This window comes from Buteo buteo, chromosome 17 (genome assembly GCF_964188355.1).
Source record: "Buteo buteo chromosome 17, bButBut1.hap1.1, whole genome shotgun sequence".
Lineage (NCBI taxonomy): Eukaryota > Metazoa > Chordata > Aves > Accipitriformes > Accipitridae > Buteo > Buteo buteo.
Genome location: NC_134187.1, coordinates 29,326,984 through 29,342,254, shown reverse-complemented (window position 1 = coordinate 29,342,254; position 15,271 = coordinate 29,326,984). Strand labels below are relative to the sequence as shown.

Sequence of the window (15,271 nt, the reverse complement as noted above, 5' to 3'; positions counted from 1 at the left end):
CGCCCGGTGCCTGGCACGCCACATGCCAAATACTGGGGTCGGGGGACACACAGCCGCTCTCCATCCATACGGGGTGCACCACCACCCCCAGCCCAGCCGGAGGCTGTGGACCCTCAGGCAGGGGCCGCAGGGCTCCAACACCCCCAGGACGGCGACCCGACCCCCCCACACACACTCGATCCAGGCCTGGCCGGCTCCCTGCTGCAGAGGGGGGGTGGACTCGTCGATCTGTGAGTCCTTCACAGGAGCCTGCCAGCCCCACGGGGGGGGGGGTTTGGGAAGCAGGGCCCTGCAGGGGGGCTCGGCCGGGGCTGCCCTGGGGGGAGCCATGTCCCTCTCCCCGGAGTTGTGAGGGAAAAGGGGCCAGGCCTGGCCCGGGTTCAGCCGGGGCTGCCCTGGGGGGAGCCATCTCCCTCTCCCCGGAGTTGTGAGGGAAAAGGGGCCAGGCCTGGCCCGGGTTCAGCCGGGGCTGCCCTGGGGGGAGCCATCTCCCTCTCCCCGGAGTTGTGAGGGAAAAGGGGCCAGGCCTGGCCCGGGGGAGGCCTCTCCTGCCCGGGGACGGGGGTCTCGGCCCTGGGGAAGCCTCTCACCCACCCACCCCCCCCCCTCCCCGGGGCTGACAGAGCCGCCCAGGTTGGAAACGTCCCCCACCGCCCCCGCTGCCTACCTCGGCCGGGGGCCGGGCTGAGGCTCGGCGGCGGCGGGGACAAAGACGATGCCGGTTCGTCGGCGGGCAGCGGCGAAAGGAGTGAGGGGGGGTTTGTGTCTGTGGGGGGGGGGGGCGGCCCCCAGCCGGGCCGCGCTGGGCGGCGGAGCGCGGAGCTCCGCGGGCGGCTCGGCTCCACCTGCACCGCCGCCGCCGCCGCACCGGAACCGGGCGGGGAGGAGCGGAGCGACCCGGCCCACGGTGCGTTCGTTGTCTGCGGGCGGCGCCGCCCCGCGGCCAATGGCGCCGCCGCCGCCGCCCCCCCCCGGGGCCGAACCGGGGATGGGGTAAGGGGGGGGGGGGTGTGTGGAACGGGTCTGTGTAGTTGGGAACCGGGGTGCACGCGTGAGGCGGAGGGGGGGGGGGTGAAGCCGGGACCAGCCCGGGGGGGTCAAGCACCTAGAACCAGCCGGGGGGGGGTCAGGCACTTAGGACCAGCCGGGGGGGGCTTCTGCACCCGGGACCAGGCTGGGGGGGTGTCAAGGATTTAGGACCAGCCCGGGGGGGGTCACACACTTAGGACCAGCCTGGGGGGGGTCACACACTTAGGACCAGCCTGGGGCTCCTGTACCCGGGACCAGCCCGGGGGGGGTGAAGCATTTAGGACCAGCCTGGGGGGGGTCAAGCACTTAGGATCAGCCTGGGGGGGTCAAGCACTTAGGACCAGCTTGGGGTCCTGCACCCGGGACCAGCCCGGGGGGGTCACACACTTAGGACCAGCCTGGGGGGGGTCACACACTTAGGACCAGCCTGGGGCTCCTGTACCCGGGACCAGCCCGGGGGGGTGAAGCATTTAGGACCAGCCTGGGGGGGGTCAAGCACTTAGGATCAGCCTGGGGGGGTCAAGCACTTAGGACCAGCTTGGGGTCCTGCACCCGGGACCAGCCCGGGGGGGTCAAGCATTTAGGACCAGCCTGGGGGGGTCAAGCACTTAGGACCAGCCTGGGGCTCCTGTACCCGGGACCAGCCCGGGGGGGTGAAGCATTTAGGACCAGCCTGGGGGGGGTCAAGCACTTAGGATCAGCCTAGGGGGGGTCAGGCACTTAGGACCAGCCTAGGGGCAGTCAAGCAGTTAGGACCAGCCTGGGGGGGTCACACACTTAGGACCAGCCCGGGGGGGGGTCAAGCACTTAGGACCAGCCTGGGGCTCCTGCACCCGGGACCAGCCCGGAGGGGTCAAGCATTTAGGACCAGCCTGGGGGGGTCAAGCACTTAGGATCAGCCTAGGGGGGGTCAAGCACTTAGGATCAGCCTGGGGGGGGGTCACACACTTAGGACCAGCCTGGGGGGGGTCACACACTTAGGACCAGCCTGGGGCTCCTGTACCCGGGACCAGCCCGGGGGGGTGAAGCATTTAGGACCAGCCTGGGGGGGGTCAAGCACTTAGGATCAGCCTGGGGGGATCAAGCACTTAGGACCAGCTTGGGGTCCTGCACCCGGGACCAGCCCGGGGGGGTCAAGCATTTAGGACCAGCCTGGGGGGGTCAAGCACTTAGGACCAGCCTGGGGCTCCTGCACCCGGGACCAGCCCGGGGGGGTCAAGCACTTAGGACCAGGCTGGGGGGGGTCAAGGACTTAGGATCATCCCAAGGGGGTCAAGCACTTAGGGCCAGCCTGTGGTCCCGCACTTCTGGGTGGAACTGGATTCACCAGCCTGAGCCAAAACGGGGCTCCTTGAGCCGTGCCCTTGCAGCCTGGCGTGGGTGTGCAGAGCCCCTCAGCCGGTCCCGTTGTGTGGCTGGGCTGGAAAAGCACCTTGTGTGCTCCGAAATCCTCCCCGCCATGGCCTCAGCCTCGCACCAGACCCGGGCACTGCCGCTCATCGCATCGCTGTGGGATGCTCCGTGGTGTCCGGCCGCTGCTGTTCCCACGGGCCACGCCGGCACCCACAGCTTTCCACGGCGCTTCTCCTGCGGTGCCTGATGCGCGCACACGCGCAGGGCTGGTGCCATCGCACAGACCAGCAAGCTGATGCAGGGCAAACAGAAAAGCATAATCCGTGCCACGAGGAACAGCAGCGCAGAGCCCCAGCGGCAGCCCAGAGGGATGTAAAACCCACCACCAAAATGCCTTAAAAGCGTTTGCAGGTGGTGGCTTTAACTGCTGGGGCTGCTGCCTTTGGAGAGTCGCTCTGCCCGAGCTGTGTTTTGCTTGGACGCGTGATGCCATCCTCGGTTTACATGCTTGCTTCAAACTGAGGTTATTTAGGTTCTATCTTAACATCTTACTTTTGTTAACATCATAGGAAAGTCACACGGCAAGGTGCTCGCTGAATTTAACCTCCGCGGGTTCAACGGCTCCTCCTCGCCAACCGTACTGTGTTCGGTCCTACCAAACCGATCCCGCTAAGATCAGTGAGCCACAGAGAAGCTTCACTACAGCTTATAAATCCCAGATACAGAAAATGTAAGGGTCGGGTTGGTGACATGCAGCAACTTAAGAAACTTGCCTCTTGCAGCAAGAGCTTTTTGGTAAGAAGCTCTGCCGTTACTGCAGCTTTTTATGTCGCTTCCCAAATCTGCTGGCTCGGGCAGGACCCTGCTCTTTGCTCGAGAGAGTCCGGTACAATTCACAGACACATTTAAAAAGGAAAAGCTAGGAACTGAACATTTAAAATCTCTTGCAGCTGGACCCTGAGCCCGGACTTATTCACTTAATTAAGGTTTGGAAAAGACTCTTCCACCCCAGATTTACTTACAAAATCTGAAATCCAGTACAAGTCCGCAGTGAGAGCTGTATGGCAGCGCAGAGGACGCAAAGCTGAAAACACAGGGCTGTCTTTGGCAGATTGGTGCCGTTTCCTGCCCGTTTCCTTGGAACTCGGTCACCAACGACAAGTCCTTTCAAGTGGTCACATCATTTGGATTTGATGCATCCGGCTGGTAAAAATAAGGGTGGCTCCAGAAAGATATGGGATGTGCAAGCAGGAAGGAGCCATGAAGCTTGCCAGCCTTTTCTACTGCTATTTATATTAGTCCTAAGTGTATTCTCTTTGAAAACTAAATTCTATTAATCCAGAATATTACGCGGATCACAGTCTGCCTTAAATTTAAGCAGCATAGCAGCTCTTTAATTGAAGTTGAGCCAAACATTCCTTTTCAGAGTGGTATTTTGAGGTGCTCTAAAATCCACATGAATATTTAGGTTGTCTTTCGAACATCCAGCATGTAGCATCCTGGGTTTTTGACACTGCGGTCAGGCTTCAGTACCTCCCATCTCTACATCCCTTTGGGACTGGGTGATGTTTTCTTTTTAAAACGCCGGTCCTACAGCCACCCTGGGACAGGCAGATGTCTCAGGGGTTGGAGTGCTGGTGGGAAGGGACCTCCGGAGGCTCCAGTCCAGCCTCCTACTCAGAGCAGCACCTTCCCCACCACCGCAGCAAGGTGGTCGTGGCTTTCCCTCGCTCAGGCTGGTCATCTCCAAGGATGGAGACCTTCCATCTCTCTACAGGCCTACCCCAGGGCTGCGAAAGATCTCCACTTGTCCAGCCTGTACCGGCCAACCGCAAACTGTCCCAGATGCTTTTGGTTGTAACATGTGGCACCACTGGGAATAGGCTGATTCTGCTGTCTTGTGCTTGCCCTCAGGTTGCGGTAGGCTGTGGTTAGACCTCTCTTTCATCTCCTCTTCCCTACCCTAAAACAGAGCAGCTCCCCTCACCTCTCCTTGTAGTCCCCTTGCTCTCAACCCTGACCACCTCAGCAGCTGTACTGCAAATGCAGTAACCATTAGAGCAAGACCCAAAACGCAGGTTGCTCACCTACAGGAGCACCCTCCTCTCCAGCAGGAGGGAGCCACATTGTCTCATACCCAATAAATTCGTTATTATATAGAGCAGACCTGCTTCAACAGGAGGGACCGCGAGCAGCTTGTCCCAGCAATCCCTCAGCTGAGTGGTTAGGAAGACCCAGGGCAAGTGGGAATATGGTTCCAATCCTTGATGCTAGAAGCCAAACTTGACCCTGAGTCCCCTCCATCCTGGGTGAATGTCCAAGCCACCAAACTGCTGAGAAAAGGGGCAGCAAATGCTCTGGCAGAATGCCCTAACCTGAGGAGAGCTTTGCAAACCTAATTGGAGATAGGCACTTCCACATAGCCCCGAGTAAAACTCCTAAATTGCCTAAAATTGCAGGCTTAAGACATACCTTTCTCCTGCGTGTTTCCCAGTGACTCGCTCTGCTGTCGGGGCTCTCCCATCACCCTGCTGCAGGAGCTCGCCCATGGACTCTTTCGGGGTTATCAGGGCTGGGAAGGGGCAGTTCCCGTTGCAGCCGGACACAACGGGATGAGGAGGGGATGAGCTGAGGGCAGGACAACGGCAGCATCCCCACACAGCGCACGGTGGGGAGCCAACACCTCAAAGTGAGTAAATGAGCCCAATGCAGAGCGAAGGAGGTGGTGCTCAGAGCCTTCAAATCCTGTTCAAAGGCACGGCAATATCACCCAAGATTTCCTCACTGACCACAGGGTGAAGAGCCTGCGACGGTGGTTATTTGGCTGCAGCTCCTCTGCAAGAGGACAGCTGCATTTCCAGGAAATCCAAAGCACGGGGGATTCTCTGACCACTGAATTACACTTCTCTTTTCCAAAGAAGAAAACACTTCAGAGCAAAAACCTGCCTCATCCCAGAGCAAGGAGACCTAGAAGAGCCGCTGCTCAGCTGCAGCACCCTGCATCCCTGGAGGTCAATCGGTGCAGACGCAGCGAGATAAACACCGAAAGATGGGTGGGCAGTGGCTGTGTTTTTGCTGAGCTATTTTGCTCATTCTTACAATACCAGAACAGAATATGGGAAGTTACATATCAAGCATGCATGCATGCACACAGGCTGGCACACAGTTGTAAGCCCCAGTTACCAAGCGGTTATTTTCGGCACTCTAAAGCTGGGAGGCTCAAACTGCAGCCTCTCATGGTGCATCTCTCGCTTTTGGGGCTTTCTCTTTCCCTTTCATTTATGCCAGTTTTCTTCTGGATCAGCTTTTCCTTCCCTTTCATTTCCAGACTCTCAAAACCTCATCGGTCTCCAGTTTCACCTTGGAAATGCTTGGCAAAAGCTCATCTAAGGAGATGCACAACCCTCAAACAGCACCTGATAGAGGTTCAGTCTGTAGCAAGGACAGAAGGAAGGGACAAAGACTTTTCTACTAACTCATAATTACGGAGGTTACACTTAATGCCTCCCTGATTTGGAAAATAACCCTGGAACAGAAGTGGTAGTCATTTAAGGTAGTTGCAAATGAATCCCAGACTGAAGCTGGGGGAGATAATAAGGAAACCTCAGCATCGGTGTCAGTGGAGGAAGCCGACTGGTGGGGGAAGAAGTGTTGACGTCCTTGATTTCGTGAGAGCTGCGAAAGTGCCAGCCATTTCCTAGACTGGGGAAGAAGCCAGCATGTGGCTGGGGGCTGCTGGAGGCTCACACCCCCGCTGGGAAGGGGGTCCCTGTGTGTACCAGCACGGGCTGTGCTTTGGGACCGCGGGAGGACCCATGCCACAAAGCAAAGCAGTGATGAAAGGGACACAATGAGATGCAAAGCCTCTCCGGATGCATGAGCGATGGGAAAGCAGGAATATGGGCTGGGTAGCTGCCTTGAACCCACTGGTGAGCACCAAAGAAGCCCACAAACATCCCAGGGCTGCGAGAGCTCGCCTGAGCATCGCCTGCCTGGCCAGGGGGTCGGCACTTCAAGCCCACTCTGTCCTCACCCCGGGCAGCCTCACGAGGTGGGACATTGACGTTGGTCCCGGAGCCCCAACACCGCCAAAATTGCCATGACAATGTTTTTATGACTAACAGCTCATTCTGAGAACAGTTAATGACTTCACAACGTAAGTCCCAGCAAGCCCTACTCTGCATAAATTTGCATATTACTCAGTGGAGCCAACCAAAGGTGTGATTGGTGGGGGCCGGTCTCTATGGTTTACATTAGGCAGCAGTAGGAAAAAGGGTTTCATCCTCCCCATCTAGCTTTTTCTCCTGTCCAGTGCACTAAGTTCCCTTGAATTCATCCTTCAAGAAAGTTCAAACACGCCGGGAAGGGCAAACTGGGGCTTGGTCCTCCTGAGCTCAGCCAGCCCCTTCATTCCTGCAGGTTGCTCCCCATTCCAGTATAACTCATGGAAATCTTCCCCAGGGCATCCTGGAGGAAGCTGGTGTTTTTCTCTTACAAAATAACAGCTCAAATAAAAGGTCAGATTTGGGGCGGGCTGGAAAACCAGAGTTTTTCTGGTCTTTGTATTCAGCTTTGAAATTCGTGAAATTTTTTCACGTTCACATTTTCAAAAAGAAGCACCAGCGGTCTGGCTTGTCCCGTTACAACCCCATTCAAAAATTACCTACACGTGAAAAGCAAAACCCACCTCCACCAGCAAAAAGATCCCACCGACACCTTCCTCCATCCAGGTGGCCAAAGCTCAGAGTGAAGTTATTGGGGAACTGAACCAGCCGGCAGCCTTGGAGCATGGGGTCAATTAAGATCATTCAACCAAGATTATTTTGGAAGCGCAGCCAGTATTTTTAGCCTGGAAAGCAAGGCACCGCTTCCCTTTCTTGAGTCTCTCCTCCCTTACAGACCATTGCCAGCAAGGCTGCGGCTCTGCTGCGGCTGGGCGGGGGGACGTGTACAGAACCCACTGCCGGTTGTGAAAGAAACGTGCTATTTTGATCGGCAGAGATGAATGCGCTTCAGCCCCACACATTGTGCAACCTTCAGGCTGCTGGCGAAGGAGACAAAAGACTCTCAAGGCTGCCCGGGCTCGTCCGAGCTCCCCAGCAGCCGGCTCGTAGCAAGCGGGGACGTTTCCCGCAGCATCCTCACGCGGGGTTGGCTCCGATGCTGGGGGTGGAGGAGAGCCAGAAGAAGGTCTTGGTCTGCCTGGGAGGGGGAAGGAGGGTGGGCAACGGTGGCGCTTCCCCACCAAAGCCTTTGCTGAGCGGCTGGATGTGTTTTTCTAGTTCCCACCCATCACACCACGTTCCCAAGTCCTGCAGCAAGCCAGAGAGCTGGAAAACGCGACGTTAAGGCTAGGAACGTCACCAGGGCTGGGGGGGCACTCCTGACCCCGCAAACGGCAGGAGCCACAACGCCGGCCATGTGGCCCGGGAAGACCTGTGCATGGGGGGCATAGGCAGCCCCCTTCTCAGCAGTTCTTCCAGCCTCCGTCCCCCATCCAGGAGCATCTCAGAGACCCCCCCCAGCCACCACCTCCTGCCCTCCCGAGCTCAGGACCACCGCGTTCCCCCTTCCCACGCCTGCTGCCTGCAGCTTCTCTGCCCGCTGCGAGCGGGAACATCTGGAACAGCGAGAGGCCACATAGGTGGTGGCTGCGGCGGGTGAGGAGTGACGGCGGTTTCGATCAGACGGGAGCGATGCTCCCCGGAGGAGAGCGTCCTCTGACGTGCGCTCAGCTCTCCGGCCCGCCCCGGTTTATGGAGCCACGCTGGGAACCTGGGCTGCAGCCAGTTTTCTCCTGGCATGGGGCTGCCCTAACCGAAGCCCTGGGAAGAGAAAGCTGCCCAGTATCTCCAAAGCGGTGTGCAGTGGCGACCGGGCGAATGCCTGGCTGTTGCCAGCATCGGGAGGGCTGTGTTCAAGCGTTGGGGATCCTGCTGACCACAGGGAAGGACCTGTTAAAATTAGGGAACAGCAGCCAGCAGTCCCCTGCCGGGACTGATTGCATCCCCACGGCTCTGTAATTACCTGAGCAAAACAAGGGCTGCGTGAGCATAAGAGGGGAGCGCACAGAGCTGCAGGTGGGATTCGCAGCCTCGGGGACAGCCCAGCGCTCTCTGCCCTGGCTTTGTGCTGATCTGTGTCCTCCTCCCTCCATCCCCACGCTCTCCATCCCGAACGCACAGCTCCTCCACCTGCCTGTCCTGAAACCACAAAGCTCTGCTCTCGTGAGGGCTGGTCCAGGGCTGTGCGTGGTCTGGACATCCCAGGTCACCTGTGGGCCTCATAGAATATGAAAAAATGAAGGTTTCTCCTGCTTTCCAGGGGAAAACGGGGTTGTTCTTGCCTCAGATATATTTTGGCCTCCCTGGGCTGCAGCAGGAACTCGCAGTCTGGCGGTAGGATGCTTTAGCCTCATTATAAGATGCTGAAAATCACTGTTCTCACTCAATAGCTGCAGATCTGATAATGCTCCAGCACACACAGTGTCTGCTCCCAGCATGCCCTTATCTTCCACCTACAAACCAAGACAGGGACATTACCTACCCCACCGGGGTGCACGTCAGGGGAGATAAAGCTGCCCCCGCTCCCAGCATCCACATAAGCCCCATCACGCCAGAGCAGGGCCACAGCCAACGCGGCACCCAAGGCAGCATGTCTTGGCACTGGCAGGTTTGGAGATGCAATTGGAAGGGAAACCTGCGCTGTTTCCTCAGGTCCTATCTAAAAACCTCCCTCCTGCTGACCTCAACTCCAGCCTCATGCCGGTGCCGCCGGAGAGCCCTGCATCCCTCTGCAAACAGCTTGACCAAAGCAGCCTGCAGCTACAAATGCGTCAGGGAACCTGCTTGGTGCCCAAGCCAGGGATTAAAGCATTCCTCCCAACTCCTACCTTTTTATCACTGACTTTCTCCTTCCCCCCGCCCCCCCGTTTCTTCTCTGCTGGGGATTGAATTTGGGATGCTTGGGGGGGTTTGAGGCCAACCTGTTGAGCCTGCCAGCAGCAGCGGGACTAGCTGACCCAGCAAGCAGGTGGGCGAATTGCTGACTTGGGCACAAGAGTGCTTGATGCCTTTTTTATTTGCTGATGTACGATACGAGAGCAGCAACTCACGCCCTGCATTGGGCAACAGGCGGCTGGGCTGGAAAGGAGGTGCCGAGCGGTGCTTTGGGTAAACAGGCAGTGGGCGATCGATCGGGTCTTTGGGACGTGTGCCGGGCACCGAAGGGTTTGTGTTTCCTCTCTCAGGCTCTCAGTTGTACAAGTGAAGGAAGGAGGGCCAGAACAGGGGCTGAGCAGGTCCTGGGCCATGCTGGGCAAGCGTTAGCCCACTCCCAGTGCAATTTTGGTCCCGGTTGCATCCTGCCTGGAAACACCGGGCATGGCTGAAGCAGCTCAGCAGAGCTACTGCTCAGCATGTAAACTTCTTGACTTTCATTCAGGAAATGTACAACTATTCATATTTGACTGCAAAATGCTGGGAGCATGCAGACACTCTGCATACAGGAACTTGTATAATAAATAGTTTTTCTCCTCCACTGGCCCTTGTCTTGCACTGCCTCTGCGTACGCCGCAGCGGGTCCACGCTCTGTACGGATTCAGATGGGACTCGGGCTCTGAGGACCCTCAGACACCTCACAGGACCCGTCAGACAGCCGAAGTGGCAGAAGCCCTCAAGGGGCTGCCACCAGCCAGCCCGTTTCCCCACGAGCCCCGTCCTCTGCCTGTGCTTTTAACTGAACAATGACCTTAGCTTGGCAGCCCAAAAGTTTGTTTTAAATAGACGCTCCTTGAGTAAGACCTACAAAAATACCTTCACCGTCCTGCTGCTGAGCATGAAACCACAGCGCGGTAAAGAGGAACCATCGACTTCAAAATAAATAAATAAATAAATGAAAATAATCACACTTCTGCCTGCCTGTTTCGCTCTCCCGCTGTTGTTAGCGCTGCCGCGCATTGCGCAAAGCAAACGGCAATTGGAGGGAAGGGGCGATGCCGGCGGGTGGGTTTGCTCCGGGTCTGCAGCCCCCCAGGCACAGCGCGGTCCTGCGACCACCTTCCCTTGCCGCTCTTGTGGGGCTTTCGTACAGCCCCAGGGGAGAGAAAAACATTTGTTTTAAAAACAGGAAAATGTGATTGTAAAACCACAACAATGGGCTGGGGAAGGAGCCGGAGCGGCTCTGAATTTAGCTTTCGAAACAACCTTCGAGTTGACTAAAAGTTTCTGTAGCAAACCCTGTCTGCGGCCCCACGCCGCACGCCCTCTCCTGACTCTGGGAGCAAATGCAATAACTCGGTGGCTTTGTCATCTCCCTTATACCCAAATCTGCACCTCCAATTTCAAGCCTCTCCGATGGGATTTGCAAGCACTGAGACAACCTGGTGGGTTCCTCTCTGCACGTTCCCTGCCAAGCAAGGCGCAGCCCAACTTATACAGGAGGTTCTATAGACTTCTGCCTTTTCAATATAGCCTTAAAAACAACTCTGATGTGGCAATCGCATGAAAGCCCATCGTGTATATACATCGACTGCTACCTGCTCTTCTTTGCCTTTTTCATTAGAGAAGCTCAGGCCAAACAGCTTCACAGAAAGAGGCCGTCTAAGTTTTCAGCAGTTTGCAAATGTCACCACCTGAGTGACTGGAAATTGTTTATTTCCCTTTAAAATGCCCAGAGGGTTTGTATCCAGATAAAGAAATAATAGCCGGCAAAACTGTGTTTTCCTAAACACCAGGAGAATGAACAAAAGCCTCTGGCACGCTCTGGGCACTGCTCTGAGCTGCCGGGCACGTTGGCAGCAGAGGTTGTAACCCCCCCGTTATGGCACAACCTCCTTGGCCACCCGTCCGGAGTCCACCCCGGGTCCCCGCTGCCAGCCTGTCCTGCACCTACAGCAAAAAACGGGCTCTTCTTCCACCCTCAGGGTGGGTTTGGGGACCACCAGAGCATCAGGGGTGCCACCGCTGTGGGTCCTGCCCTTCCCACCCCCCCTGGCCCCTGCCGTCTGCGTGTGCCCTGCAAAAAACTGGGGCCAGGGGGTTCCCCAGCAGAGAAGGGGTTTGGGTGGCTCACGAGGCTTTGCGGGTGGCTTTTCCTCTCCAAGCCTTTCAGGCATATAAAGCAGATCGTTGACTATCAGGGCACAAAAAAGACAGTTGCACCTCATCTTAAAGCTCTTCAGAGCCAGCCTGGGCACAGGAACCACACAAGTTTGCTTCAGTTTGGCAGCGACGGCTAAAAGAGAAATGGCAGTTTCTTAACCTGACCCAGGCAGTTGTGATTTTCTCATCAAGCCAGTTAGAAGAAGGAAATATTGATCTGCAGCTAGCAGCTTGCCGTAGGTTGGCTGATAGAAAACACAATCAAACTGACCTAGGAGGGCAACTTTCCATGGGCACCATATCAATCACTCAAGTGAAAAACCACACGTGAAATCCCTGGGCAGAGCTCGTATGGTTCATCTCCAAAATAGCCCAGATGACTCATGCCCTAGAAAAGTTGTTCCCCTCTGTTGACTTTGAAGTGATGCTCAGGTGAAGGCATCTAAAGGCGGGTAAGGTGAATTCACGCCTTCAGGAAAGTCAAATCTATGTGCTTGGCTTCTCCAAAGCCTAACACACCTCTGAAGGCGCGAGCACAGACCCTGGCTCTGGCACCTGCCCTTGAAGAAGGATGGTAAAACATCACAGCAGGTCAGTAAAGATTCAGAGTCCGTATGTCCTGCCGTGCAATGAGAGGCTGAAGAGCGCTGTGTGCATCCAGGGGAAGGTGATGGGATGAATGACCTGCGATTAGAGGCATTTAAAAATTTCTCAGTGCAGAAGGATTTTTCTTGTCCAACAGCAGAGCAAGATCCAGATGGAGATAAACAGATTTCAATGAGAAATAAAGAGCATTTAAGGGATGTTATAATCCATCCAGGGGCAAAGTACTTTCTCCATCAATTCAACAGCTTGAATCAATACCTGCTCTCTTATTAATAAGAATGTGGAGCTCACCCAAGCGCTCCAGTCCTGGGAAAGGAAACACTGTGAGGTTGGACTGGGCTAGAGAAGGAAGACCAACATGTTTTAAGGCTTCATGACAGCAACCGCACTGTCCCCTTCCTGGACAGGGTCTACCTAAACGGCCAGAGAGCTGTCTCCAGACTTAGCAAAGCACCCGCGCCAACAGACTAGGCGGGTCTGCAGGGGAAGGTGGATTCCTGCCTTTCAAAAAGGCTCAGAAAACACATCAGGAACGACTGTGCTAGTAAATCTTTCCACCCAGCAAGCAATGACCTCAGCTCCCAGCCTGCCTGCAGAGGCTGGAGGCAACACTCAGCTCCTTGGTGCCGGTTCACCGGCGAATGCGTCGGCAGCAGAAACGGGTGACGTGGAATGGATTGTATCATGCTCAGAGCTTGCTGAGAGAGACGCACTGAGAAAGCCAGGAGCTGGACGCCCTCATGGTCAAGGAGGTGGGTGGGAGGAGGACATGCCAGCTGCTGCCAGCAGATGGGTTGAGATGTGAAAATATAAGCAGCAAAGTTCCTACTATGGCCAGAAGAGTCATCATAGGATAATTCAAGTTGGAAGGGACTTCTGGAGGTCTCTGGTTCAACCTCCTGCTTGAAACATGGACAGCTATGAGATCAGAGTAAGATGCTTCGGGCTTTGGTCCTGAAAAGCTGAAGGATGGAGCCTGCACAACCTATTCCAATGCTTGACCATCCTCATAGAGGAAAAAGTTCCTCTTCATATCCAGCCAGAACCACTCTTATTTCAACTCATGCTCATGGTTCCTCCTGCTGTGCACCGTGGTGAAGAGCCTGGCTGCAGCCGTGCAGCGCAGGTACCCAGAGCATCCCTGCAGAACGGTCCTGCAGCGCAGGTACCCAGAGCAACACCACTACAGCTGTAGTATAAGCTAATCTGAGGATCTGAAAGCATCTTCCAAAAGCAGGTCAGGCACCTCACCTGCAGGAACCAAGGCAGACACAGTGCCACCAAGTGGACACAGACACACGTACAGGTGCCCTTGCAGCTTGCTCAGAAACATCCAGAGCTCACCGTCCCTGGCAGAGAATGTGAAGAGAAGTGCCTGACCCAAGATTAATTCAGCGAGGCAAATAAACCACCAGCTCCCGACACCCTGGGTACCCCAGGGGTTGCTTTCATGCAACCAGTCCACCCTCTGAAGTCAGTTTGGGCACCAGCTCTCCTCCTCTTCTCCCTCCATTCCCACAAGGTCTGACTGCAAAAGTTTTGTCAATGCCTCAGCATCTCCAAAAGCCACCGAGGAGTCCAAACTGATTTCTGACAACTGCAGAACGGGCACATTCAGAGAGCTAAAGGTGACAACCAAAGAGGCAAATATAATGAGTTGTGCTGATGGAGATGTCTCAAACCCCTGGGCAAGGATGTGCCCAAAGGCTGCTGAGCAACCACATCCTACCCACAGCCAGGCCAGTCCTGGTGGCTTCTGCTTTTAACACACCCAGATGTCCCTCGTGAGGGAGACTGTTGAGAAGAACAGCTCAGGCTGGCCAACACAGCAGAGCCAGCGAGCCTCCTGGCATCACGGGCTCCCTGGGACCACCGCGAGCGGGGCCGAGGTAGCGGCCCCACCAGCTGCAGAAGTGGCCAGACCTCCAAGCGAAGGGCAGTTTTGCTCTCAGGCTGAGGTCATGTTTCCATTTTGTGCTTGGCAGCGATGCTGGCAGCCTTTCCACGGCCTCCCAGCTCTCTGGATGCCTTGGCAGATGGGCCAGATTTGCAGGGAACTCCCCGGCCAGCTCCAGGTTGCCTCTTGGGCTCAGCCCTTCCTTCTCCCAGGACATGCCCATGTCACTGCCATCCCAAAGGAGACCTTCTCCGCCGTGACATGGCTCAAAGCAACTTCCAGCAGTGGCAGACAGTGAGTGCAAAGGCAAAAACTGTGAGCGCGGGGACATCCTGGGTTTCCTCCTGGAGCTGGGACATGGGCCAGCTGTGGTAGGAGCCAGGAGGATTCCTGGGTGCAGCTACACAAAGTGCTCCGAGGTGCTGGCGAAGCCCCTCCGTCATGGAGTAGGATGGAAGAAGGTGCCAGCAGAGCCAAGGGGAGCAAGCCATGATGCCTAGATGAGCAACCCAGCACTGCTCACATGACAGATCACAGAAATCCCAAGAAAGTGAGGGGACAACCCAAGACGTGCATGCGTCCCGGCCAGGGGGCTGGCAGGGAGGGTGGCCAGGAGGTGGCCAGGAGGCAGCCGAGGCTGCTCTGCAGCAGCTGGCAGGGACCCAAATCTGCCTCTGGCCAGCTCCCTTCCTCCCAAAGAGTTTCCAGGACAGACTTTAACACTTTGCTGTCTAAGCCATGGCTTTGGTTGTGGTTGATGGTGTCTTTGAAATGGCGCTAATAACTCTGATGGGTTTTTATCTGAGGGAGGCAAAGAAAAGTTGGAGGAAGGAGGCCCTGGGAGAGGCATCACGGCCAGACACCTATGAATTTTTCTTGCGACAGACATCAACTGGATCCCACCAAAAAGCTCCTCATCATTCACACCAGCCACCTTCCCTTCGAGGACAAACCACCGAGGTCTCAGCCCAGCTCGGAGTTACTCGCCTCGGGAGCGGGTCCCGGGCTGCAGCCCCGCGCTGCCTGCTCGCCCTGCCCGCTGCTGCCCGCATCCCGAGCCCTTCAGAGCCTCGTCAGCTCTGACTCAGGGTCCGTTTCCTCTCCACCTCCTCTTGCCGAGAGCTGAAGGTTTCTTTTCCTCTCCTACAGAGCCATCCCAAAAAGAAGGAGCAGAAAATCCTACCCATGCACGCTCCCATTTCCAACACACCCCTGGCTTTTCTCTTCTGACCTTCTCTGCTGCAATTGCCCACGACGGATGTGAACGTTTCCAATAAAGCTATTT

At 56.3% G+C, this 15,271-nt stretch overlaps 1 protein-coding gene across 2 annotated transcripts in view; it reads right to left on the bottom strand.

The window, feature by feature from the left end:
• HDAC7 (histone deacetylase 7) overlaps positions 1–15,271 on the bottom strand; it is a 91,669-nt gene that overhangs the window by 56,209 nt on the left and 20,189 nt on the right. Inside the window, exon 1 of one of the 2 annotated variants that reach the window (XM_075049514.1) lies at positions 668–763. The exons of the other annotated variant lie outside the window; for it this stretch is intronic. The gene's annotated coding sequence lies outside the window, so the exon portion shown is untranslated. Of the gene's footprint in view, positions 1–667; positions 764–15,271 lie in introns of those variants that run through there. 2 annotated transcript variants of the gene reach the window in all.